At 44.2% G+C, this 26480-nt stretch overlaps 1 protein-coding gene across 3 annotated transcripts in view; it reads left to right on the top strand.

The window, feature by feature from the left end:
- Positions 1 to 7351, top strand: part of LOC143346523 (oxaloacetate tautomerase FAHD2A, mitochondrial) — a 96418-nt gene extending 89067 nt beyond the window's left edge. For all 3 annotated transcript variants that reach the window (XM_076774683.1, XM_076774684.1, XM_076774685.1), the window contains one exon: positions 6662 to 7351. The gene's annotated coding sequence lies outside the window, so the exon portion shown is untranslated. The remainder of the gene's footprint in view (positions 1 to 6661) is intronic.
- The last annotated feature ends 19129 nt before the right edge of the window (positions 7352 to 26480 follow it).

Here is a 26480-nt window from a genome sequence, read left to right on the forward strand (position 1 = left end):
CTTGTAGGGGCATGCAGTAGTATGTATTAATCGTTATACATTATCAGAAATACCTGCAGTGGTCAGTAGTGTTCGGCAGAGGCCAGGAAAGTTCAGCAGAGACAAGCACACGCTGACAGAGGTCAGCAAAGACCAACAGAGGTTAGCAGAAGTCAGTAGTAATCGTTATAGGTTGTCAGAAATATAAGCTATAGTCAGCAGAGTCCAGCAGAGGCAAGCAGTAATCAGAAGCAGTCAGTAACTGTCGCTGTATGGTGTGAAAAGTTGTCGGGAGTTCTGTACTTTCGTCAGCACTGGTCATCAGAGGTCATCAGAGGCAAATAGAAACCAGGAGTAATTTGCAGAGTTCAGTAATGAACTCTAGGAAAGGCAAGTGAAAATACCTGGGCAGTCGAGATTCCAAATCGTATGCCGTAGACGGGAGGTCGGATTTCAGTTGTTAACAGCGAGAAGGCAAATGTGAGCCTTTCTCTCTTGACTCCCACGAGGCGGTCTGAAATTACTTCGGGCAGCTTCAGAATAATCGAGAAAGAGGGCATGTGTCAGTTTGCCTTTGTCGACTTTCCGAAATTCTACGATCTCACGTACGCGTGATCTTCCATGTGTGAGTAGGGCACCGGGTGCTGAATCTGGCATCTCTGATCAGTCGTCGGGCTCCCGTTGCCGGCGTCGCAGGATCGTTTTCAGGAAAGTTTCACCGGCTGTTTGTCCAACTTCCCATAATCGTCGACAACCGCTGCTAACATAAATGCTGACGAGATTCAAGAATACGTACTGCACGTAATTCACTGTTGAAACGAGAGTACTCGTCTCAAGATTGCAGCCTCTACTTGTTTCGTATTTACATAAAAATATTAAGCAAAATAGAATAAAATTACAGTAACTTGTATTATTGAGTTATCGAGTCATTCAAAATAATCACTATTACGTTCATTAAAATAAATCACGACAATATATGTATAGCTTAATTAAGTCTGTATTATAATATAAATACGTGGTATCGAACTTCGGTAACAATAAAGAAATCTCCCCTGAAAACGATGCAAACTTATGCGTACCCCGCCTTTGCCCGGAAGAAGACGTTTCTGTGGCCCCCAAAAAATAATTTTCGTATTGGTTATCGACGTCAGAGGTTCCCTCGTTGGCAGACGGACCCCGCAACAGGTTAAAAATTAATTTCCGGGGTCCCGGCCGCGCACTTACGCGCTGATTAAAACCTGCCCCCGGCGAATCTGCATAAACTGGATAAAGGAATCTCGTTAGTATTACCATAATGTCATCGAATTATCAACGCCTATACGGTAACCCGTGGCTCTACCCGGGTTTCGAGGGTATCGCCTTCCACCTCGTGTACGCATGTGTGACCGTGCACGAGAGTGTGTGAGTGTGCGTACGAGGCACGCGGCGTCGGCCATAAATAATGCATGGGCATCGTCGTGTCCCGGTCTGTAATTTGATTGCGGAGGCGTCGATTTAAAAGTTTGGCGCCCACCTTCCTCACGGACGCGACCATAATGGCACCTACACGCATCATAGGTCGTGAACAGGGGGCCTCGGGGACGCGAGCACGCCGGGGAACGTTGCTCGATCGGCCGCGTCGAAAAGAGACGGCTGGGATCCGCGGAACGGGGCGAGGGGTTGGTAAAAAGGGGGTTGCTGGATCGTGTATCGGTCGAGACAATCACACCATTGTTGGCCGGGGCTATGTGTAATTAACGATACCATCGTTCGAGAATTATTCATTTATCATCGATCGCGGCTCGTCCTCCTTGTCCTTTAAGCGTTTTCGGGGTGTGACGGCTCGCTGAAACAAGATCGTCCAAATACTCGACCACTCACCCCTCAAACGGTCTTCAAAACGGTTCTTCGAGTGGCCAAAATCCAATTCTCCAAGTTTAACTCTCAGCTTCGTGCCCTTTCCTATCCAAGATTTATTTATTTGAGAACTATTATGAACAAAACTGTAATGAAAATATCAATTTTGTCCCGAAGACTGTCACAGAGGACCTCCTGAGGGTTAATTTCAGGTTGCACTAAATATAAACTGGTTGGTGAATTTATGATACCCACTGTAGTGTAGTGATACGGTTAGTAAAGATGGCGACTGTAGTGTTCTAACTTGTAATTAACGAATACCATCGTTCGAGGATCGTTCCCGAGTTTCAAGAGTCTCAGGGGTGGAAATACTTCTGTCGATTGGCTGAAATATTTTCACCCCCTTGGTGATTCCTGACGAAATGGTCGCGTCGATGGTCCTGGTGGCGCGGATCGAGGCATTAGGGATGCTCTGGGGTGGGATCTTGGGGGTTGGAGCTCGATTGGCTGATTTTCCACGGAAAAACATGACGATCGCAGGGGTTGAGGTTTCGTGTTGTTCGCTTTGACGAAGTTTGGTTCTAGCGATGCTCTTTTCCTACAGAACTTTAGTCAATTGAAGTTCCAGACACTCATACTATTGATGTTTCAAAATACCAAATGTCATTTCCTATTTAAACAATTTTACCCAACGTGGTTCAAATAATAACAATGAAAATGAAAGTTACAATTAAATATTGGCTCTAGTTTTTCAGATACAATGACTCCAAGTTCCAATTTGCACTATGTTAAGACAAGATTTACCCATCAGAAAGTCTCTGAGTAAATAACTATTCTTCTCAAATACATCCTCTACTGAAACTAACAAAATCAGTAACCTCAAATACGTACATTCTTCGAAGATTAAATACTAGTTTCACATATTCATACGTAACAATCATGACAATTCGCGAAGGTACCATTAGTTACACTTTTGAAAAAGCTTCGTAAAGAAGGAAAAAATTCGTAATATATGTAAAATATACGTTTGTCATTTCGAAATGATGAATTTTAGCAAAAGTTGAATTTTGTTAAATTGGAAATAGCTACGAGCTGCGGGACTTCCTTCCTGGCGAGGCACGCTGGTCACGAATGTCAGTCACACACGGGCACTATTTCAAGCAACCAGCTCGAGGCTCGTCCATTGGCGCGTTTTGTTTATGGTGGTCCTAACTCGGTCCCCGAGTTAGGTACACAAGGCGTGCACACGTTTCGTGATTAATTGGCAGGCTTCCAGGTAGACGACGTTGGCCGGTGGCGACTTCGTAGTGCCGGCCAGCCTTCCGTTGGCACCGGCCATTGTTCCATGATTAATCATCCATTGGCAAGTCACCGTTCTTTCGTGGTAAACCCGTCGTTTCGATGTTTCCCGTGTTGTTACGAACGGCTGGCCGATCGATCGTTCATCGGCACCGATTATACCCCGTTCATCCGTGACTCTCATCGACGATCAACCGCCGGATCGCAGCCGATCCGAGAGTCACGCGGTTCTTCGGAATGGGATTCTTAGCGATTCTTTTAACGGATCGGCGCTGACACTTCCCAGACGTATATTGCTTCTACCGTCGATGAATAAAGCGTTTCGTCGTTCTGAACGAAGTCTTCTGATACGCTGGATCTTTGTGGGTCAAGGCGGCCCGATCCATCGCGAACACAATCGCGTCGTATGCACGAAAATTCGAAAGGCTTCACCCACCGCCCTCCAAACAGTCAACAGCAAGTTCGTATGGTTCGTTCGAGTAATTAAATCTATTGTGAATTATAAAAATGAAAAGTTGTCTATAGTTCTCCAGATACAATAATATTAATAAAATAAACCCCCTATTCGTATTCTTGTAATTTTTATACAATAATACGCGACGATTATATTTTTAAAACGATCGGGAGTTCGCTTATCTCGACAATTACGTTGCTTAATACGGATATGTTCGTCTTTTTTTGCCCGCCCACGCAACTCGCAATCGGACGAAAATTAACGGAGGGTTCCCGTATCAGAGCGTAATTATCTTAGGAGATAATAGTATTAATAGTCTATTACCAGTACGTTACGCGTGCAGGATGTAGGATTATCGTTATTGGGTCTGGCACTTCCTGTTATCTCGAACAGGAAACGAAGCAACGCCGTCTGTCTTATCTGCTGCGAAGATACGCATCTTCCGGGCTTCGTTTCTCTGTTTTCTCACTGCCTCCGCGCAACAAAGACCTCGGAGTCCTCCGATTCTAGCACGAATTTTCATCCTCGTTTTTTTACATACTATTATTTTCTTAAAATAGAATTAAAACATTAATTTTCCAAATCTCCAAAAGTAATTTGCAATTCCAGTAAATTCTTCGGGTTTAATCGAATATAAAATCAATTATTTAACCTGCAAAGTGTTTAATTATATGAATTTGAACAATGGCGCGTTAAATTCCGCGCGATGGCTGTAGGTTGACGGAAGCTCGACGCGATGAGGTGCTTCTGGCAGTTAAATGGCGTCGAAAATGAAATCAAACTCATTAAGGACAGATCGATTCCACGCAGAGGAATACGGCGGGTCGACGATAAATCTCTCCAACTGGCATCGTCGTCGGGACTGAATCGTGACCCTTGGTTATCGAGTGTCGACAAGCAGCGTTTCCTTGTAATGTGACATCATGGAAATCAAAGATTCAAAGCGTTCCCGTCATAACCATTTACCGTTGACACCGTCTGCATCGTTCAACCGTTGTCAGAACGCTGGTTGCATCGACAATAGCCTTCGACGAGGAGAAATAGGCAGCCAGAGGAGAAGAGAGCGGCCAGCCAGAAGCCGGAAGTCCACGCTGGCGATGTATTACCAACGTCGGACATTATTGCCCGGCATCGCTAATCGATAGAGCATTTTCGTTAGATTTCCACGATAATTCGGCGTCTACGCGTCACGTGCGGAGGAAGTCGCGATGGAACGCGTGAGAATCATCCGCCGTGGAATACTAATCGAGCCTCTGTCAGCGTTGAGGAAGATTTGACAGTCTCGCGACGTCCAACACTAGGATGGAATTCGTTTGCTTGCAAGACCGGAAATAATTAACCGGGAATCGTACGTGGGAGAATATTTTATTACTTCAATCTTTACGTTTCGATTTGCAGTCGATAAATTTTCTCTCTGATCTATCTTCGATGAATTTGAAATAGTAGTTGTGATTTAAATGTTCACCAATGTGGAACAATCTTGGAATCTTCAATATTTGTACTCTTATTTATAATTTCTAGATTTGATGAGATTTTCTTAGCTCACATGTCCATAACTCCTTACAATAGCGAATATATTTCAATTAAATTTAGTTGTGAAGTAGAGCTCATGGATACCTATAAAAAAGTGCTAAACAACATTTCCGTACAGCGTCAAACAAATGTATTAAAAATCAAAAATGAATTTATGAGAAAAATCGACCTGGAATTTTTCAGCGAAAAAAAGAAATTTCACATCGTTCTGGAAACATTATTTTCGGTTGCAGGAGTCGATTGCAATTATTTTTGGTGAATAGAGATACCCTTGAAATCCTAACCATTTACGAGAAAAAAATTTCTTACCGAAAATACAATGTCTGGCCAGAAATGTTTCTGTAATTTCATGTTGTCTCTCATTTCCTCTTGTGTTCATTTCTGTAACTTATTGGTAATGGGCCGAAAAAGTACATTGTATGTAAGGTCTGCTCGTATATCTCGTCTGTGATTATATTCCTCGTTTGTATCACTTCATATGTAGGTATTGTCCAATTATCCGGCATATTTGATCTTCCAGCAATCCTCCAGTCCCGAATATGACGGATAAACGGAATTTTACTGTGTTATTTCGTAGGAGAGTCAATTTTCGATCGTTTGAAATTGCAATGGCCGACCGAAAGGAGCGGTTTTTCGGTACTGTTCGAGGAGGAGCGGTCAGAAAACGGTCGCCCTTGACCGACACGAGGATGGAAATTCCTGCAAAAGTGCGATAAAAGTTTTCGTTCCTCGGAACTGGCTCACGAGGGCGACGGTCGTGTCGCCGCGGAGCGGAGCTGGCAGATCGGCCGAGCAGATTCGAGCGGGTACACGCGCGGAGGGGACATTTCTCGCATTTCGTGGCGAGCCGCGGACACGCGTTCCCGACACGGTTTTATTGGGACTCGCAAAATTTCTGCGATCGGTCCACGCCGACGAAAAATCTGATCCCCCGGCTGGGATACCACGGGGACCCACGAGCAAACCTTTTCCCCCCCAAACAAACGTCCTCTGATTAATTTTCTACCGCTCGATTGCTCCTTTCGGCCACCATTCTTCATTTCGGCGTCCCGGCGCGCTTTCGAAACTCGACTGCATAGTTTCGACGGATAAACAATCTATTCTGCGATAATAAAAAACTTATTGGAGCCCAGAAGCGGCGTAGCGTCTTTCCAAATTTATTTTCGGAACACCAAGCCCGAGGATCGTCTTAAAAACGGTTGATTCCACGACGCTGGGAACGAAATTATCGTGAGTCGAGAGCGTAGAATAGTTCTACGTATCGACGGGGAATAATTTATCGCGTTCTGCGAATTTGCAACGCAGCGAACGAACGGATCAACCTTGTTAAATTAATTTCCAATCCTTGTCGCGATGTAATTTCAGGAATTTAAATAAAATGTACGCGCGTGATTTAAGCTTTTAATCGAATTTCGAATATTTCCAAACCAGGTGGCAAATTTCATTATTTATTTGTTGACATAGAAAACGTACACGCATCGAGTTGAAATGAGATATTTAAAAATTGCCACCGTTGCAATTTTATGCTGATTTAAAAAATTGCGAAATTTTATTTTTCAGATAAATTGCCTTCAAATTCAAACGATCTGGAATCTCCTGTCGTTCGGCCAACAATTTCCACAGAAGCAGGAGTAGAATAATTTAATATTAAGAACGTCAAAAACGACCAACTCTTCCGAAGTCTGTAAATATTACATCGACTTGCTGCCTATCATCGATGGGAGAAGAAACGAAATAAGTAAATGTCATTAGGTTTGTAATCGTAGATCTGTCAAATACAAATCCATATTGAGAATCAGATAGAGTCGAGCCTCGATAAGTCGAACCTTCTTAAGTCGAAAGCCTCTGTAAGTCGATGTTTTATTCATTCCCCTTCGTAAACTCCCGATAACTCAACAAATAAACAAAACTCCAAGCTTCGCGTCGTGTTCTTCTGCGATTTGATTTTATAAAAATTCTACTATTTCGAACCATAGAATGCACGATATCTCGCTTATGCTTGTTTGTACGACAAAAGTAATTATAACATAATCTGTAGGAAATCGAATTTGGGAACTTTTCTTTTTTATATAAATTTTTGATACACGGACGCGATCGACAGAAAATCTCAATCGAAGCGACGTAATGGAGTTTATTTGTTGAAAAATCTTTGGGAATAAGATAATATCTCGCATAATGTCGTTACTGGGAAGAATTACAATCTACCCACGTTCGTTTTAGAAGCCAATAAACATCGTAAAGTCGACTCGAGCTAATTTTGCAGGACATCGTGCAATTTACGACGACTGTCGTTCCTAACCAAAGTACGTGTTTTCCTCTCCACCGTTCGAACAATATCGAACAATCAGGGAACAGATGCAGCGATAGTCAGGTACCGATTTCGACGGGAAGAAATAAAGGAAAATAAGTCGTAATGGCGCATAATCGCCGCGATAAAGTGTTTTGATAATTTATTCATGGACGCTCGTCGAGAAACGCGAGAAAGGTATCGGGTGACTCGTTGGAATCTCATTATTTTTTACGGTGAAATAATGGCGGGTCTAGCCGTATTTCTCATTGGCTGTGTCATTCGGAAATTACAATCTACGTCGCGCGTAAACTAAATGTAACAAAATAAAGGGCTGAATTTATTCCCCGCTTATTCCAAACGTCGCGTCCATTCGTTCGAAAAGTCTTCGCGAATTACCGTCAACGAAAGATTTAAATTTAATATTCATTAAAAGATCGATGAAAAATTTGTCGAACTTCGATTTTCCATCTTTCACTGCAGTATTCGGTAAGTGTAAACAAATAAATAATATAAAAATTCTTGGAACGGTGTATTAAGGAACAAATGCATCATTTACTTCGTGATTTAACCAACACTGTTCACAGTAATATTATATATTTCGCTTGCTATACGTTTAATTCTGGAAATATATTCCTGTGCTGAAAATTTTCGATAAAAAGACGGTAGTTATTGTTGTTGACGTTGGATGGAGGAATTTGTCGGTGATTTCAGTGGCGAGGGGTCGCGAATTCGCTGGAAAGTTCATCGAGCAAAGACAAGGAGGATTCACATTGGACGGGAAGCCCAATCAAACTCCCATGATTCCGAATTAGCAGATGCTTTCGCCAGATCGAATGGACGCCCCGTGGCGACCCTCGAAGAGAAACCCCATGGAATGCGCGCCCGACCTTAAGATATTCACGACAACTATATTAGCCGCTTCAGATAGGATCGGCATCATACTGCGCCAGCGACACGCTTAACCCTGAGGAAGGTCCACGCCACCTTCCCCCCCCTCCCCCTCCCCTTGCACCCCTACCGCGCCACCACCACACCTTTGATTTATGCGAATGATCGTCTTCTTTAACACTTTCGCTCACAAATTCCCCAGGGACGATAATCGTGGCGCTTTGCTCGAACGCTGGAAGAACCGGAGGAGTCGGTTTGACTTATGGCGGTATTCGGGTCTACATCATTTCTTCGGCGAGCATGTTTCGACCATTAGGCCTTTAATATCCTACGGACTCTCGGCTTCCTGCTATCTAACGTTTCGGCTCACGAACCAGAACGGGAATTACAATCGTCGTACCTAACGAAACACGACGAAATATCGAAATTTACAAACGCGTGCAAAGACTATCAAAGAGTATCAAAACTATCGCGGGAAGAAGAAGAAATGTAATTGTGCTCTGGAAAATCTGTGCTCACGAACAAAATAGAGATGTGGCTCCATCAATAAATTGGTATTATTGATTTTCGTCTTATTTTGGCCTCTAGAATCCTGTATTAAAATTTTTCCCAGGGATGGCCGAACACCCTCTATAGCAACCAAGGGGTCGGTCGAGCGCTTGTGAGAGCGCGACGGCGCAGAGACAAAATTGTATATTTATATTTGTAGGAGATTTGTATCGAATATTTATGCTGTAGTTTTGTTGAATGTTAATTTATGTGCAAAAGGGTTGAAAGTGGTTTGTTCGAGAAGGAATGGGTAACGACAAGGAGTACGAAACGAGTGGTTGTGGAAAACAGACATGATTCTTATATGATATCAATTCGTGTAAAAAGATTGCGTGCTTGGTGGGTTTAAAATTCGTTTATATAATTATATCATTTGTACATTTGTTCCAAATGCAATTCTCTTCGTTGAATCCTACAAATTATAGCGAAAGGCTGATATCAAACGATTCATCGTCTTGCTGTGAACGAAAATGAGAAACAGAAAGCAAGCAATAAAAGAATGTTAATGTTATTAGAACCAGATCGTTCTTCTGCTCGCAGAACGAGCCTTGTATTTAAAAGAATGGCGGAGTTACGTGTAAAAACAAGATTACGGTAAGCCTGGTTGATGGATGTAGATAGCATCTAGCAGACATTATGAATATTAGCTCGGACACGAGTGCCGGGCTAAAACGCAATAACTCGAAAATTAACGACAGCAGTAATGGCGACGCCAACGCAAACATCAGCGTGGACGGAAAGAATCCTGAACGCCAGTCAATGCGTACGGTAATTGTGCAACGGGTCGGTGGAAAACATCAGAGACGGCGGTCTGCTGGAACTATTAACTCGGCAAAGGTCGTCGGCAGGCTGTATCCGAGGCGTGACGACCATCAAACCTGTATCTCGGCCAGAAATTTATTTCCCAGCCGCGCTCACGGTGAACTCGACGTTCTCGTTTCCCTAATTATGTCAAATTTTAATCGACCCATCAAACGCGCATAAAGTTACCGGATTCCCGCCGTACGCAATAACTTTTGCCGAACGTTTATTCCGAGGGGCTACCAGTTCGAAACCCCCCTATCGTACGAAACGAGGGAATCATCAACGCGAACCGTCGTTAGATATACGCGGCTAATTAACGTTCTTCCCGCTAAACGATACCGATAAATTTCCCGGTGGCTCGCAGACGTCCGCAAACGAGGCCGAACGATGAAAACGCAGGTAGATACTGCATCGAATTCGTCGAGCCGTGGCTGATAATTGAATAAAAGGGGGTTCGACGTCCCGCCGCGTCGAGGTGTGATCGCGGATGCTCTCAGCATGACGTACGCATAAGTCCTCTCAGACTCTGAGGATCCCCCGTCCGATTCATCGCGTGCACTTGCTCTTGTCCGTGCCTTCTCTAATCGCGCGTCGCGTTAATAATACGAGTCTCCCGTGGGCCGTGGCTCGCCAGGGAAATCGCAGATCAACCGAGATAGCCACAGCAGAGGAAATAAAGAACCACGCTGAAATTAGAGCGAAATTGCCAGTTTTCTGGCGGAATCGCGGATCGATCGGACGCGAGCCACGCGCTATTCCCTCGCTTGATGACCGCGTGCCGGTCCCGTTCATTTGTCTTCGCGGCAATACACCTGCCATTCTGGACTTAAAAAATGTGAAATTCGAAGTATCAAGAAATTATTTACTACTTTAATTCATCGATTTGAAATGTATCGCACGAGCTTTGATAGAGAAGGAGATTTTTCGTGGAAAGGAGAGTTTCGGGAAGCCAGAGGTGGCTAATGGCGGAAGATTAACGAACTCGCGGAAACGGCGTGAAATCGCAACGGTTTCACGAACGACAGGAGATAATGGCTGGATTTAGACGTCCCGCGCGCGGATAATTCGACGCGAAGAAATTGTCCACGGGCGGGCAGACCGAGCTGCCAAGCTCGCAGCGTTCGTTCGGCGAATTAGCATGTAAATCCGTGGTATTAAGACGTCGCTGGTAGCGCGGGATGATGAAACGCTCCGTCCCGGCATTGTTAATCACGGAATTAGCATATGAAATCTGTATTATACGCGGAGGCAACCGAGCTATCGACCAACCGACCGAGATGCACAAGAGTAACCCCTCTGCACGATGCTGCGACCAGTGCCGGATCACCCGCGCCTCGAAACCCCAACGAAATCCTCCACGAAAACTCAATCTTTAAAACAAGAATACGATTCCCTCAACGGACGGTAATTCTCCTTTCCTGTATTATTTTTTAACAAGATAAGTTTCGCGTACACCCTATCAATCTACGTGGACAAGCTCTTAAAAAACATCCTTATATCATTTTATTCTCATCAAAGAATTGCTCAAAATATGCACAGTGCAAAATTTTAAATGCAAATTACAATTTACACATTGTTATTTTGAGTGTTTGCACGAGCAGTCGTCAAATTATTTATAAACTGTCGCGTAATAATAATTATATTCCAATGTAGAAAGGGGATTCTAGATCCTTGTAGGAAATACAAATTTCGTGTACGTAGAATCGGAAAATTCCCGCGTTGTCGATCGACGTCCGTAATCTGGCAATGGTTGAATTTCCCTGCCAGGTGGAGCAGGGCAAGCACGAATGCATTCACGCGGCTGCAACTCGCTGCACATACGCTGTCACGTATGTACGGGGTGCACATAATAAATAAGAGGGATCTCTATCAGATCCCACGCAGACCCCTGCGGCTACCAGCAGCATTATAATGCCCGTAAGCTGATTAGTCTCCCGAATTTGTCCACGTTCTTATAATTGGCTCAATAAGCAGGTTGCCCGATTAACGAGCCTCTTCAAGATTGCTCTATGCTCTTCCATTTCTCTTTTTACCGAACGAAGCAAATAAATATTTTTCACCAGGTTTTTACAATCGCGAATAAATTCTACGGGGATTTTCGAAATTATAAAAATAATTCTGCGATTGGCGCGTGCCCCGCGATCCCGGAGATTTTCAGTTTCTGGTTCGACGTCGAAAAACCATCGAAATTGATAGCAGCGAAGGCTCGTCTGGTGTGCGTGCCCCTTAAGCTCGTATTTATTCAGCGGGCTGCCCGAAAACCCCGGGAGGGAACAAAACGCGCAACAAATAGGAGTTAATCGGCTGGCTACATCGATACTAAACGCGCGGTTCATTGTGTGGAGGCAAACGCCTGCTCGATATAATTGGCCTCTAATTAGAGTCCAGCAAAAAGTAAACTCATCCCTCTGCCTACCTTCTCTGCTCCCCAAGTCCCCTCCACCTGGTGATTCGTCCTCGTTTCTCAGCATCCAGCGGCGTCGCGCCATCCTTCGTTCCCTTTCTTACTTGCTTTCTTCTTCGGAGGAGCCGTCTTCTTTGTTGCACTCTGTGCTGGCTCATCCCCGTGGTAAGTTTCACCTTCGCGTGTGCGCAATGGCGTAATCGACGGTTTCCCGAAACCTGAAAATGGCAGTCCATGTAATTACGGTGGTAAAGGAATTTTTTTTCGCCGATCCGTTCGTCGTCCTTTTTCTCGTTGCGCCCGTTTTTTTAACGCTAAAGAGTTCGAGTGCCTTCCAGGCCTTCGCAGAGTTCGGCTGAGACGGAGGTCTTGGCGCGGGGTTCTTGGAAATTATTCCTGACCTTTATGGTGGTCCTTTTGCCAAGTGGACCCCACAGAATTGGGTGTACGTTTACAAATAATTAACGCTTAAAATCTTTGAAACATACAAATTCCTCGTACGAAAAAGAATCGAAAAGTCCTTTACCATTTCGCAATTCGAGCTCTTGTCCCCGAGATACGACCACTTAAATTTCGATGACGTCACTCCCGCGGCGCGCCATTTGTATTCCGGTCAGCTGATCGCGCGGCGCGGAAGCTTTGAACGCTCGTATCTTGAAAACGAAGCATCCGATCGCAAAGCGACGGAGAACGTTTCGATTTCGTTTCACGTGTTTCGAGTCGTTCTAATGGCTTTTAAATATACTGCGTAGCTAGAGGCCTCGTAGCACCCTTTGTAACGCCACTGCGCGCATAGCTGTCAGCGTTCAGCGTATCGTCGCCTCGTCGACGACTCAACTAGAGCCCCCGGATAGAGATTGATTTGCCTTTGTTGGCAATTAGCCTGCGTCCATTAGTCAGCCGGTGACTTTTCAATCGGGCGGGCCGAAACGAGGCGGATTGTAACGAGGCGCGCCAGGCAGCCAGGCAGCCTCGTCATCGATGGACAAATGGATTTCCTTCGCGGCCTTCTTAATCCCCTAAGTGGCAGAGCCTTTAAATAAATTCTATCCTCTGCTTTGCGTTCCCAACCCCGGGGAAACTGATAATAAACCGTCGATTCTTTCGTCCCTTCGATTCTGTGAGGTGTTTTCGAAGCGGGTAGGAGATTTTACTAACAAATGGCATTAACTCTTTGACCTCTACCGGATCCACCTTAGAGCAGGATGGTTGTTAAACGACAAAACATAGCCAATTTTTGGAGAAAAATATTTCATTTTTCATTCGTTTCATGAAATTTGTATCCAGACTGGAATTTTCTCCGTTCGTAGGACGAAGCCTCGGCAGTCTCTAAGTCCAATAAAAGTCGAGCGCGAAAGGAATCTCGATCTGAAATCTGGATCTCCCGGGGACCATAAAATAAAAAGAATCCGATCCTTCGTTTCGCATATTCAGACTGGTTTCCCGGCCAGCGATTCCTTTGACAAGCTCGTTCGTCGTTAATTAATTAGCATATTGCGCAGCATCGTCCCTAATGAGTTTAATGCCCCGCTAATTATCAGTAGCGAGGGAATTTTACGAGCGCTAAATGTTCGTCTAAACGGTCGCTGTAAATCATAGTTTAATTGACCGACAGAGCAAGAGTAAAAGAATAAAGGGGTAGGTGGATCGTGAAACGGGAGGGGAAGAGAGGAAGAAACGGGGAGAAGGGAAGAGACGCACGCTATGGTGTACAAACCTTTAAAGGGCAGCGCGCGGCGGGTCAGCGATTTCGATTCCATAAATTATGGCTCGATCTCGCGTGTCACGCACCTACGTGCGTACGCGCCACGAAACAAAGATACACGTCCGCGCTCGCTATTTATGATAATCGATTCCGGGTCGACCGACATTCTCCGAGTTTATACACGGCGTAAACACGGTATCGCGTATCGTGGCGAATTGCAAGCTGGAACCCGGGGGCTCCCTAGCTGGAAAAATAACTTTAACGGGGGTAGCAACTTAAGAGATTCGCTTTTTCGGCCTACTTACGATTTTTATTTTCGATGATAGACGCGTCGTTTCGTATCAAGATTTGGCAGATATGTTCATTCGTGTCACAGGCCTGTACAGTATTTTCTTCATCCAGTAATATGAACAATTGTGGGAGTTACAACTGCTTGTTCGATAACTTCTATGGTTTCGATCGATCCGTTGATCTGAAATAGAAGGGAGAAAGTGTCGGTATTTTTTAAAATTCCTGTCCAAGTTTAAAGTCGATCGAGATATCGTGGGAACTTTCGTATAGGGTAAATTGGAATCCGGTCCTCCTGTTGGCTGCGCCACTGGCTGGAGGGCATTCTTTGGAGGTTCGCGCGATACAAAGCAGCCCCGGCGTCTCCGAGTCGCGCACGGCCCCCAATTGTTGCAATCGCGAGGCACGTTATTAATTAAAATAATAAGGTGTTGCCGGGTCGCGACCCCGAGGCATCCACTCGAGCCGCGTTGCAGCGAGCGGGGAAGACAAACGTCCGCGCAGACAGAAAGAGACGCCAGTCGGCCGCGGAGAAGGAACGCTCGAATATGAAAAAAGGACCGCGAGGACGCGAAGGTGGAAGGAACGAAACGGAGAATGAAGTTGGAACGAGACGAACTTCAACGAGAGAGAAGCATCGTCAGAAGGCGTCTGGCCAGCGTTCGAAGGTGGCGGATGATAAGAGGAACGAGGAGGGCGCAATAAGGGAGACAAGAAGAGGAGTATAGGTTAACGAGGGTGTGATTCATGGGGCCTTGGCAGCCAGGCTCCCCACTCGCGTTCGGAAAGGTGCTCATATCCCGAAATTATGTTCAATGCACACCTGCTGCATCCACTATTCCAGTTTCCGCCGATTCCCACTGCCTACTCCAACCATAATCAATCGATCTCGCTATTCTTTTGTTTCGCCGAAGAGGACCAATTGTTAGCAATCTTAGAATTATCGTCACTGTGTATTTATTACCTTCTGGGGTGTGTTCAACCCCTTCAGGGATCGATTACTTTGTTTAAAATAGAGAAAAATTGGTTCTAAGTCTGTCTTGTTTCCATGTTGCAATGTTTAAAATAGTTTGTGTTAGAATTCAAGAAACGATTAACTTCTTTAGAGTGTGTGTTTATGCACTGCGGAAGCTTTTGAAATTTTTGTACCAGTCTAAGGATTATCAAACTACTTGAAAGCTTCACAGTTTGGTAGAAGCTTGATTATTAAATGAAATCATCGACGTAATCGATACAATATTACGTAAAATGTATGCGTAGCGCCTCCAGGCTTGCTCCATGCATCGATACCAAGCAACGAACCAGGCTTTCGTGCAATAAACGAGGTACTACTGCGTTGTGCGCAATCTTCGCTATCAACTTGACTAGAACTGACAATGTCAGGCCAATTTCTTCGTCGAAATCGTCACGTTTGTCTATTTTATAAGAAATCTTGCGATTGGAAGCAAGTGTTATCAACATAGATGACTTATGTAAAGGCTAATAATCGTTTAACGATTGTTCATTTGCTAAAGAACGAAGCAGTGTGACTTTTGTTTGCCAATATTTAGAAAATATAGAAATTGTAGCTATCGTTATGGGGAAGTCGCGTAAAATCTGGACGCATGAGAACCACTGTTCAGGCGCATCCAGGTATTATTTAACTTGGTTAGGGAGCGATGGTGCGTGCGACTGATGGGTATGAGGTTGTAAAGGATCCCTTCGAGACATTAATATTACCAACGTAAGCACCGACTCGCTTGTAATCATGGTGCATCGTTGCACCAGGCAGCGTGTATAGCGAAGCGCGTTAGGCGCGTACGAACTTCGCCTTGGTTTCACTGTGAACGCCACGCTATTGGTCGATCAAAACGATCAAGCGTCCTTAAACAACCAGTGTTTTCGCTTTAATGTCAGTTTCCCCAATTTATTTCGATGCAAGCGGCAGATACTACAGAAAAAAGTTTCACTTCTCTCCGTGCGTTTCTTTTTACGACAATTTTCAGGACCGAGGAAAGAGTGGACTACTGGGCCCAGGCGGAAGCACGGCCCATAATCGTAACTACGACGTAACCATTGGGTTCGTCCGCGACCATCGAAATCCCTCCGTCGAACGCGGCTTACTTTCGCTATAAATATTTTTTATAGTCCGTACGCAGGCGGGGCCCCAGCATTATTGGGCCCAGCATGGAGATTCTGATCCGCGAATGCTCGCAGTAAAATTTGTCGCGCAAATCCGTCGGCCGTAAATCGGCGACGCCGCGGCCCGGTCTGCAAGCAGGGCCCACCGTAGGGCCCCGACGTCGGACCCCGATCTCACGGACCCGCCATAAACGCCCGGTCGCGCCTTCGATCTCTGGAAGCTGGCACCGGAGCTTTCTTTTACGACTTCATTTCACCGCGTGTCCTTTTTGGGACTTACTCTCGCTCGGCGAGTGCATTTAGAAAGTAGAGAAATTCTTCCCCGTAAGTGCTATCGACCTCTGAATTAATTTGGTCGATCGTTTCGAAATTTCATTCAAAATCGTTTGCTATTAAAGATGGAAACTTTTCGTAAATGTACCATGTTGCAAGGGGGATACCTGTGGTTATGAATCAAGCTTCGATGGAGAAATAAAATAGCGAGTATTAGGAAGAGATCGTCGACCGTTAAGGGTTGAAAGTCTATCTTGCTTCTTCGATAGCCTGAACGGAATAATCCCTTTCGTTTATTTTACGGTTTAAAACGTCACCGAGGAATCAGCTGTTTTGGGTCCACGCCTTGGGGCCTAGCAGAAACGCACAATTTCGAGGATTACCCTAACTGTGTTAGAACTTAACCGAGGATTAGCCGGTCGAACGTAAAAATTACCTGGGGGCTGACTTCGTCGTTGGAAAACCGTGGCTTGCAGGAGGGGGCGGACGAAGAAAAATACCGGATAATCGGTCGACAGAGTTAAATGGATAATTTCGGGATTTACCGAGGGAAGCCATGCTCGAGAACACGTTTACAAACTTGCGGATTTAAACGTTCCTGGCTAACCGGGGGCCGAGCCCCCCAGTTTTAACCAGCTTTTGTGGCTCTGCTCGATTGTTGCGGTCACCCGCAGATTATCACTTGCCCGCCCACCCTCAAACCCTTTAAGAGGACACTCCTAGCAGGTCCCGCTGCTCGCGACAGCCCCTCGACGCTACTTTCTCGAGGAACAACGACAGCAGCAACGACAGACTATTGACGAGGAAATTTCGCTACGTGGACGCTCGTTTGCGATCGTCCAACCATCTGGGACACTGGCTGTCATGGTAATTGCCAACCTATCTCGCTCAATTCGTTTCCCCTACGGCGAAAAAGTAATAAACGTGCATTAGCCTCGACAGCACTCGTTTCGACCTTTGGCATTCTCGCGACAAGTTGGACTTCAGCCCCCTAATTTTTTAGACGGAAAAGTCAATTTTTAGACGCAATATTGTAGAATAGTTCCAAGGGGTTGAAAACATTAGACACGTAGTTGTTTTTAGCCAAATTCATGTTCACAGGGTGAAAATAGCCTATAGGGGGATGAAACACTTATTTTTTTAATTATCTCTGACACTGCTAGACTGGAATTATTTGTTTTTTCTCGTGGAGAATATTATGGAATGAGAAGATTGTTGTATACAGTAGTTTCTACGTTCACTTTAAGGATTATTTTCATCCTCTAAATGGGAATTAGGCAGCTGAAGAAAATGCGTGTCTAATATTTGTTATGAAACTTCGAGCTGCGTGATGGATGTCCCTTGTTAGATTCTTTTGTCGTTTATTTTATATATTGTAATACTTTTTAACAAGTAGAATATCATAAAATATCAACGTAATGAGAAACAGTGTCGAGTGGCGTTGTACTAAGAATTAAAAAATCTTTGATGCAACAACTTTTACTATAAAATTCAGCACAAACGCGAGGAAGTATTCCCATTTTCCACGAATTGCTATACATTCAAATTCAGAACCCAGCGAACGACTGATGGCAAATCCAGTTGCATAAATCGTACGGTGCAAGAATGTTAATTCTCTTTGCGATAAGTTAAACTTTCTTGGAGGATTCTTATCCTCCTTAATACGTAATTTATACGACGCGATGCGTATTTATTAATTTGCCGTTCACGAGTCACTTCGCACATTTTCAGCCCAGTATCTGCAACTTGTATCACTTGTTAACTCTTCTTGCCGTACGCCCTGCTGTCGTTATTTATCCTTATACCAAAGGGCGTACACCGGTCGGATAAATAAATAAATTATTACGCGGCGTGGTTGTTTGCGCGCATTTTTAACGTTTTAATCCCTTCGTTCTGGGTCTCCTTGGGAACTGTGTTGCGAACTAATATCAAACAACGTGGTTTATTATATGGTGTATATAAACAGGCATAAACTTAGGTGTGGTTAAAAAATCATAAACGGAGTAAAAACAAGTCTAAAATATAAATTACAGTCTTTTTACGACATTCAGTTACTCAAAGTACAATTTTTGAAACGTGCTAGGTATAAGGGATGGTTGCAATATTTTTAGTAAATTAATTGGTGCGCGAAAAAAAATATCAGTAATTTAATTTTCTTGATTTAATCAAGTGGTTAAGATAGTTCCACGAATAAGCTTTATTTCACCCTAAATTGTTGCAAGATCAGTACTCTCGGTGGATAATAATGTCCACGAGAATACCAAACGTTCCATACTAAATCCAGTATAAAAGCCAAAGGGTTGGAGGAAACGATTCCAAGGAAGTTCCCGGAGGACCGTACCCGGAATTCCATGGACTCTGCCCGGTTCCGGGGAACCCTCATTAATACGGAAGCCGCGTCTCCAACTATGTAAACAGGGTCATTAAGCGCCCGTTAAATCAGTTTTCTTCGAACGATCCGCGAAGCAGAGCCTCGGAAACGAAACGAAACAAGAAGAGGACGACGGAACAAATATCCGCCGGTGGTTGGCGAAACCGCATCGCAACGCCAAAGATGGAAGTCCCTGGGAGATCCTGAAAGCTCTTTCGCAGCGTCTCGACGCTCCACCCACAACCCTTCTGACGTTTTAACAAACAGCGCCGCGCCGAGAGCGGATAATTATTTTCGCAGGACGCGGCGAAGGGCGCGGGATTACCTCTTGTCTCGCGTCTTCATTTACCCATGGCCTCTTTCCCCACCCACCCCCTGCTTTACCCCCACCGCCAACCCCTCCACGACCTCCCACACACGCATACGGACGCGAACGATTTTTCGTGCTGAAAGCAACCGCCCTTTGCGCTTTTTTTGCACGGACCTGCGGGGCCCTCGAAGGGTATGGGGCGTGGTGCGCGCGTTCAACGGTTTAAATCACCTCGAGACATACGTACGAACCACCTCCGTTGGTCCCGACGCCTCCATTCGCGTTATCCTCCAGGCAATTCGCGGATACCCTCCACCACGTACTCGCTTTTGCCCTACGCGGACTAAAATCGGAACGATACCGGGAAAATTAACCCCGAGAATCGCACGAAATCTTCCACCCTTCGTTTCTAATTCGTCCACAGAATTTTCCCGGACTCGTCGACGAGTAAATCTCTTGGAAAATTCACTGGAGCAAATTTTTAATTATACTTTTTTAAACAAATATTTTTATACAAAATTTTCGAATGTTAATGGTGGATGCAAGGTACAGGAGGATATGTAGTTACAAACGACTAACTTTACGATAGGTATGCGCGTGTTTGCGTATGTTTGTCGTATGTTTGATACGAGTGATCTAGACCAAATTGTTCGATGATGTCGTTGCCTCCTTTCTGTATACAATATTTGTCCAATAGCTTCCCTCTTCTTCAGTAGATCAAGTGAAACAAAAACAAACAATCTTCATCCCCATCTATTCCCATCTAGTTTTTCAAACGCGCGTATCGTCCAGTGACGTCTCGATTACTTTTCTGACGTATGTTACTACCGATAATAAGGAGATGCCTAGTTCGTCACAAAGATTAACGAACGAAGTGTATCCCTATGCACTTAACTTATTTTCCGCAAAACAAAAATGGAGATTCCCCGGGGGTTTTTTACGCTAGGCCCTTCAATTACTGTCGGACGTAATTCATCTTGGCAACTAGTTTGGGCGTAATAAAAGCACACCATTGCTCCTCCCCCTATCTTTAACGTAATTGATAAAGTTCAGGGGCAATATAGAACTCCGATATTAAAACGTATCGGCGATACATAATAAGCGGTGATAACATCACGATCCAGTGGACAACGATTCCTCGGGAATGGTACCAGTTTAGATAAACTTATTGTTGAGCCCGACCAGCAGACCCAGAACGATCTGCACGACCGATCCAGATCCAGAGACACGTTTATGCGTCCGAACGTTGCACGAAGGAGGAACGCGTAGTTTCTAGTTTTTCCTTTCTTTAATTGAAAATTGATTCGAAGCTCGACCGGACTTTGCTTCCAATTTAACGGACACGGTGTTGGATTTAATTGATATCTAGTTGAGACATCACGGAGGCAACCGGTTGCGACTCGAGCTAATCGACGCATAGCTTAGATGTGATCTGAACGAGATGCATAACTAACTAGATTTCGCATGAGATAGCATGGTACACCTGCTTTGGACCTAACCGGTAATCAACCTAGACCTACCTTGTACTAGATTTTCATTATAACAGCCCCTCGCGCGAGAAAAGAAGCAACAAACGGAAAATAATCGGTAGCCAAATCAATTTCACGGTTTCAGCGATTGAAATTTGTTTGGGCTACCAGGATGGATACGCCTTGGACTCGTTCTCTTTTTTCAACGATTAATCATCCACCCAATGAATCGATCCTTCTTTATTTGGGACGAATCAATCTGTATCGCGTCGATTCTCGATCACTCGATCTGCGAGCGTCGCAATTACACTGCACGGGCAGGTGTCAACGTTTAAAATTGATTCCTTCCGAAACGCGAGGATCCTGACAAATCAGCTGTCACGATTCCAAGGATTTCTGAAAGATCTTAATGTGTTTTTACACAATATTTATAGATTTCTGAAATAGTGAACTAAAGTTACACAAAGGTCTATAATTTTACTTTGAGAGGAATTAAATATTTTGAAAGTCTATAAGGCCCGTGATACCTGTATTTGTGTTTCGTGTTAAATTCGCTGCAGTTTCGCGGCGTATGGTTTACCTAGACGTTGCTCGTAACTTCCCGTGCACAAAAACGAAACGATTTACCCGTGTTCGTGCCTTTTCTTCCGCACAGTATCGCTACCAAGTTCCCTCTCGGACTCCTGTTCCCAGAATGAAGCCATTCCCGGCGAAGAGTACCATCAACTTCGCATGATCTCAGTAATAATCGATCTCCGTAATTATTGTATTCCCACGGACGTTCCTCGGACAGCGAGATTGCAAAAATGACTTACTCCCGATCCCATTAACAGACCTCTACCCTGAAAATTACAGATTTTCTGGAGTTAAAACCTCATCATATTTATTCTCGTCCGTTTTGTCGTATTTAATTCTCCCAATCATCTTGGTTACAGAGACTGTGGATTAAAAATAATTTTTAATCCCTCGACAGGATTTGCAATGCAAATGTAAACGTGCCTCGTATTACAGCCTATAACTTTCTCGATTTTTTTTTTCGCATAAAAATTTGTACGTCTTCTCGAAAGACGATTCGCAGGAAATTATAGATAGCAACAGTTCGCGTTTCCTCGATGAGAAAAAGAATAGGCTCTTAATGAGGCTCGTCTCGAAACGATTACGCGGATTGCTGTTAATTATGCAAACTGAGGTATCTTCCCAGAAGCAATTTACAGAGTTCTGGGAGGGGTTGGAATCACCAAGGGGGTGTGGAAGCGTGGTAGCCGTGGACTTTGGTCGTCAATGCGCGCGTTATGGATTATCCACTCTTCTTGGTTCGATAATTTTCGAACGGTGCATCTACGGTCGGTGCATTACTTCGTAACTGGTTTCGCGAGGGGAGGCAAGAGAGGAGGGGGAGGGGAGCAGAGAGAGAAAAAGAAGAAGAGACCGGAAGAGTAGGAGGTGGCGAACGAGAGAAGGTACGAGAGAGGGAAGGGCAGGAGGGCAGAAAACCAATATGAAATTACCCTCGCGCGAGCGAGCGCCAAATTGCAGGTAATAAAGAGGGCCGATAAACAAATGAAGCAACGAGAGGCGCGAGGTGCGGCTTCTCCTGGGAAGAGTACGGTGGAAGAGGAACGCCGCGAGGATAGAAGAGGAACTCGAGGGGAGAAACAGCCCGGAGAACTCATCTGCGCCGCAAAACAAATACTCCGCGGTGAACGAGTGAACGAGTGAACGTGCTGGGGGGCGGGAGGATGGTGAGGCAGCGGAGAATGAAAAAGAACGAGTCGACCGGCGAACGCTGTCTTCGGCCGCCATTTTTGCGAACGACTGATTCGCGGACCGACGCTCGGTGCGGCCATTTACTCCGAAAACGACGCAAAATAACGTTTCTCTTCGCTGAAATCGCGCGGGGCGACTGCTATATAAATATCGATATTAATCAAAATCGTTTGGAAGAAATGTTTAGTAGATATAATTTAATTTTTTTGTAGCTATTTTCTGAGATATCAAACTTTTGCTAAAATTGCAGCTTCTTCTAAGGATCACGTAGTACATTAATATATTTTGAATATGTCAAAAAGTGGCAGATATAGAAAAATTAAATTTCATCCATATAATGAGTCCTCTCGAATGGAATAAGATTTCTCTTACCATTTTATTCTATTCTTCTTTGACAAAGACATGTAGGTATATTCATTAGAATAGTACTTTATGTCGAACTTTGTGCAGCTTTCTTCCATGTCAAACAACAGCTAACTAAGAGGTCCCGTTTCCAAGTAAACCGTCGTATTGAATATTAATTAGAAACAATTTTCAGACACTGCCTCTTCAACCGTCTGTTTCCTGACACAAAACTGTTGTAACGTTTTAATTAATTTTCGTTCGAGTATCGTTGCGAAAGAGAAACACGCATAAAAAGGGTGACCCGCAGACATATGTTACGTCAAACAAAGGGTTGTCAGTACAGACAGAAGTTGACGCGTTATAATTTCACGCTGCCAATGAATAGTGACAAAGTACCATTTTTGTTGTCGGTTCTTTCAAAACGACGGGTAAAGTGAAAAATAAGGCACGGCTCCGTTAACGAGTAGTCGGCGCGTTTCGCGTTTGAAAATGTTTAAACGCGAAATTGGCTACACCGCCATGCGGAAACTTCGTATTACTGTCAATCATAATGGTCAAACCGTTTGACGGTGGCGGGAAAACTCATTTCTGTAGATGACGTTCGCGGTAAGGAACAATCGACGTTCGTGGAAAAAGATCTTCTCTCTGCTGAAAGGTCTTGGAAATTTACTGTGCAATTCTTTGCGGGAAGTCGTGCTTGTTTCAGTGACTCCGAGTTAACAGTTTTCTAAATATCGATAGTAGAAATAGTGGAAAGAGACATAACGGAAGAAGAGAGCCTATTATTCGACATAATTATGTTTACTATTTAATTTCTTGATTGATAAGTAAACTTTATCATTAATAATTGTACGTGAACGTTTGTATATTCTATCAAGGAAGTTTCAATGTTTTTCTCCAGGTCCTCAAATAGTTACACTAAGAATTAAATTGGCTTGAAACTCTCACTAAATATATTCTGATAATGAACCAATCGTGTCTCAATATTCGTCTGTAGATTTTCAAATATTTCAAGTAAAAGAATAATGACTTGATCAGACAAGAGTTTTTCTAAACTCTCATTAAACATTCTTAGAACGAAACCACCATATTTAGATATTATTCCTCAGATTCTCAAACGTCTATAGTAAGAGCACAGTGACACTCCATCACTCTGGATACTTTATAAAGCTATTACTCCCTGGAGTGAGCTAACGAAGTCTTAATATTGGATTCCAGGCCTCAAAAATATTAAATGAAAAATATAATGACTTTATCGTATCTTCATAGAGTCCCAATATTCTTTTTCAGAGTAATGGGGGAAAAATTTAAGTAGCTAAAGTAAGCAGCATATCAAAATTTCTATACCCAACTAAAGAGGCCCCAAAAATTTTAAATGCAAGAGTATAGTGCTCTACCATCTCCATAGCGTCTCAATATGCTTCTTTAGAGTAATGAACAAAAATCTAAGTACCTGAAATAAGAAGAATGTGTTTATATTCAACTAATGGGGCCCCAATATTTGGCTCCAGGCCCCAAAAATATTGAAAGCAAAAGTGCATGGTCTGCCTCGGTATCAGAGCGAGCGGTAGGAGGCTAGAAATGGGAGTAGAAGGAGGAAGCCGATGGGACGAGCGTAATCCCCTAATTAATTAACCGTTAGAGTCGCGACGGGACGGCACGCGATCCTCGAGGACGGCGTCCTGCCGGGGCCAGTTGGTCAGCAGCGGCGTCAGAGGCTCGAGGGCCCGCGATCTCGAGCCAAGATGGCCGACCGTACGGCCCTCCTGGCCTACCGACTCCCTGGTGGGGGTAATGACGCTCATCACCCGACAGTGTTTTGCTATACCAACATCGGGCCCAGATCGCCTGGTCGAGAGGGAACGAAAGGGAAGGAGAGAGATCTGATCTCATCTGCGATAGGGAGACCCGGTGTCCTCCCGCCTCCTCACGGTCCCAGGAACCCTCCACCACCAAAAGATTCCACCTCCTCCACCTTCTCCTTCTACCTATACTCGTACGCCTCCTTCTTCCTCTTCTCCTTCTTCGTCGCCTTACTCCCGTGCCTCTTCAGTTTCTTCGTTTCTTCTCTCTGGAATTCGTTGGATTTTTCTCGACTTTCAACGGGCTTCGCCTCGCAGCCTAACTATCCTACCCTTTACTCTCACACTACTGCCCGTTTGTCGTTCTTTTTTCCACCTTTTCAAATTTTTTTATGCGATTTTCTTCGTCCAGTGCAAAATACAAGATTTATCAGTGGCCTCTAATCTGTGTTTACACTTAGAAACATCGATGCAATGCTTTCAGTGCTTCAAAAAACGATAGCTTTTAGACTGTAGTAATCTGTCAATGTTTCGAACTCTCTATTATGTCTATTGAAGCTACCAAAATTTGAACATACAAAATTCTACCAGTTCTTAATATCTAAAAATACTTTATACAATGCTTCGATCCTTTTCTATCTAATATAACTTCCTATATATCGTCTGTTATATCAATCTTGAACGTCAGAATTAAATATAGGGCTCGCATCGAGTCTTCTAACTCTACTCAGAGGAATAATCAACCTTAAAGCATTCAATTATCAAAAGAATTCTCCAATAAAAGAACTCACACATTACCACTATCTCTTCCCCAAGTTCGAAATTTTTTCAATGCCAATCAACCCTATATTTTTCCTTTATTTCATCACCGCCATATTTTAAACCGAAAAATTTCTTCCTGAAATTGCTGTGCAAAGAAGTAGTTTTCTTTTTCGGTTCAATTTAACCGAACCTTTTGTAAAGTCTTAATACTTTCGAATATAATTCTTCCTCGTCCGTGGAACACGTGTTCCGCCATTCCAATTATTTCCCATCCGACTTGAATTACCGTAACTCGCGGGTACACGGAGAAAGAAATCCGTTCCCTCGGCTGTATCTCTCTCGCGGCGCTCACGCGGACCGACGAATTTATTTTTTAATTTCGAGCCCGGGCTGGGAGGAAGCTTATTTAAAAAGACCGGGCAGTCTTAAACGGTTCCCTCATTAACTCCGTTCGAGCCTCGATAAATCATATCGAAGTAACGCGTGCAATCCAGCGCGCGCTGGAACGGAGAATTAAGAATTCACGCGTGAAATATGCCCGGCCGTTTAAGCCACCTCCGCATGGAGTCTCCATTAGTCCCTTATGATCGATCTTCCACGTCCCGATTCTGTCTCCGGAGGAAAGCTTATTATTAGCGTCCTTATCCCAAACTTCAACGCGAAGAAATCGTGGGCCCGCCTGTATCCATAACAAGAAATATCGCGAGCGTATATTGAAAAAAACCTATCGTTCCGAAACGAACGACCGTATCAATCCTTCGTCGAGGACCCTTCGTTATTTCCTCCGTAACTCAATTCGATCACCGCTTGGAAATAGTAGATACGAGTATTAAAATCATGATGCTTCCTACCGAAGAAGAACGTAGTGGAGGACACGTAGAAAGTAAGAGGAGCTAAAAAGTAATAACGAAGCGAGAAAATACATAATTCTACAGCGATATAAAAATTGCGAGAATTAAATGGCGAATGCCAGGTCCGAAGATAACCAGTGAAATCCAGAGTTGCCAAGGGTGGAGGATTGGAAACGTAAAAAAATATCTGAATCTACGAAATTGTAATGGAGGAACGATGGACAAACTAAATAGGAATAGAGGATCCGTGGGGTACGGGAGAGGAAAAAGGTCTTCGGGGCTGAGAGGTCCGGAGGATGGAGACCGGCGAAGAAAACAAAGGAGCATCGGTGGAATGATGCACGAGGTGTGTTTAGGCGCGCGATAGTGACGTGCTGCAC

Source organism: Colletes latitarsis, chromosome 10 (genome assembly GCF_051014445.1).
Source record: "Colletes latitarsis isolate SP2378_abdomen chromosome 10, iyColLati1, whole genome shotgun sequence".
In the NCBI taxonomy this organism is placed as follows: Eukaryota; Metazoa; Arthropoda; class Insecta; order Hymenoptera; family Colletidae; genus Colletes; species Colletes latitarsis.